The sequence below is a fragment of the Corvus brachyrhynchos genome, unplaced genomic scaffold (assembly GCF_000691975.1).
Source record: "Corvus brachyrhynchos isolate BGI_N302 unplaced genomic scaffold, ASM69197v1 scaffold122, whole genome shotgun sequence".
Taxonomy (NCBI): Eukaryota; Metazoa; Chordata; class Aves; order Passeriformes; family Corvidae; genus Corvus; species Corvus brachyrhynchos.
Window position 1 is genome coordinate 739,545 of NW_008236778.1, and position 2,052 is coordinate 741,596.

Below are 2,052 nucleotides of genomic sequence, written 5' to 3' on the forward strand. Positions count from 1 at the left end.
ATCTTCTGTAAATCCCCAAATTAGAATCTTGAGTCCATTCAAAGAAACGTTCATAGACAAAGGGTTAAAAGAAGAAAGAAAGCATTTGGATAGAGACACAAGGGAAGAAAAACAAAGAAAACTGCAAGAAACCATTTTCCAAATCACCATATCCTTCTTTCTAATACTGATATCAAGTTATAGCTGTCAGGGAGGAAAATATACATATCTGTATAACAGATAGGGAAGAGGGGGGAGGGAAGGTAGAAAAAAGGAAAAAGAATCCAGCACTCATATTTGCAAAACAACCATTAATAAACATTGCTCTGTTGCTGCTTTATTAAACAGATAATCCAACACAGTAATCTGTATTGATTTATGGATTCTCTGATGCTCTATGACTGGTTATGCAATGAAAGTTCATCCTTGATCTGTAGTCTGGGTCCTGGACTTAACTAATTCATAATCTGATTGGAAGTTTTACTTTGTTAATTCAATTACAGTTAACGGCCGAGGAGAGAGCGGCAACATCTTTGTCTTTCTCAACACAGACGGTTTCTTCCCATGCCCAGAATCAGCAACTCTTAAAATCACAGGAGGCAAAAAGGTTTTTAAAAAAAAAAAAAAAAAAAAAAAAATCCTACCTCGGGTTTTAATTCCAGTCTCTGAAAGTTGTCTTTTCCCCCATTTTTTCCGCCTCTCATTTCCTTTCTCTTCTTTTTATTTTTTTTTTCTTTTAATTTTTTCTTTTCCTTCTCTTCCTTTTGATGAATTTCCTTTCTTCTCCACATCCTCCTCAGGCGTGTAATGGGGTTATTTTTACTTTCGGTTATCTAGCTTTATGAAGAATCGACACCACTCATACAGCTAGATAACCAAAGATAACAACTCACTTCCCTCTAGCTTTCCTTGCTAGAATCCAAAATTTTTTTTTTATAGATGTGCAGTTTCCTCCAAGAGTACCAGTGCTGCTTTAGAAGGAGGAAAACGAATAAAAAGAGATGCAAATATTAGCTGCCAGATCCGTAATATCCTCGCACAGCTACAGCCCTGGCCCTGTTCCCGCAGCCCAACCAGCCCAGGGCACAGAGTCCTGAGCATCACTGGGACAAGCAGGATCAGGCCCCTTGGAAACACAATTTGGAGCAGAATTACAGGATAACCATGCAAAGGCTGCCTATTTTCTGCCGAGTTTCAATTTGTTTCATTTGCAAACCAAATGATATTCTGCAGGTGCCGAGAATTAAGCCCACATTATTTTTAATAACTATCAAATTAATGCATTCAAACTGGTAATAATCAAAGCAAATATAATTTGCGCCCACAACTTAAAATATGCATAAAAGACCAAAAGGACATTTCCCCACCCACAAATGCATTTAACGCTCTCTAAACAAAATGACTGCAAGAAAAACCTGCCGGTTAATATAAATAGTAACTTGTAATGCTTTGGATTCAGCCAAGATCTGGGGGAATAGCGATGAATAAACACGGAAAACACAGAGGAAATGATGAAAGGGATGGAAGGGAGGAAAGAAGGAAGGCAGCGACTGGTGCTCGCGGCTCAGGACCCCGGCCCTGAGCGAGGACCGCGCATCTCGGGCAGGGACCGGGACCCGCATCCCTCCGTTCGTTCAGGGGGAGAGCGCAGCTTTCCCCCAGTAGGGAACCGCATCCCTCGCTTTCCTCTCCCCGTATCCCTCCGTCCTTTCTTCTTTCGCGGGGAACACGCATCCCTCCGTCCTTCCTTCGGGGGCTCTGCTTCCCTCTATCCTTCCTTTCTCCGGGGGTTGGGGGGGAACCCTCATTCTCCTTCGCCAGAGTGACCTGGGTCCCTCCACCCTTCCTTCCTCTGGGGTGGAACGTGCATCCCCCCGCCGTTCCTCCGCTCCAGGGCAGCCCGCATCCCTCCATTCTTCAGGGAAGCAACCCGCATCCCTCTCCCTCCCCGTGGCGCCCCGCATCCTTCCCTCCTGCCTCCACCCGCGTCCCTCCCCTCGCCGAGTGACCTGCTCCGCTCCATCCCTCTTTCACCTGCATCCCTCTTTCACCCTTCGCGCTGCGGGGAGGCGC

At 45.3% G+C, this 2,052-nt stretch overlaps 1 long non-coding RNA gene across 1 annotated transcript in view; it reads right to left on the reverse strand.

Moving 5' to 3' along the window:
* LOC103611239 overlaps positions 1–784 on the reverse strand; it is a 30,867-nt gene extending 30,083 nt beyond the window's left edge. The window contains exon 1 of the long non-coding RNA XR_552301.2: positions 624–784. This is a non-coding gene — a long non-coding RNA (uncharacterized LOC103611239). The remainder of the gene's footprint in view (positions 1–623) is intronic.
* Positions 785–2,052: the final 1,268 nt, after the last annotated feature.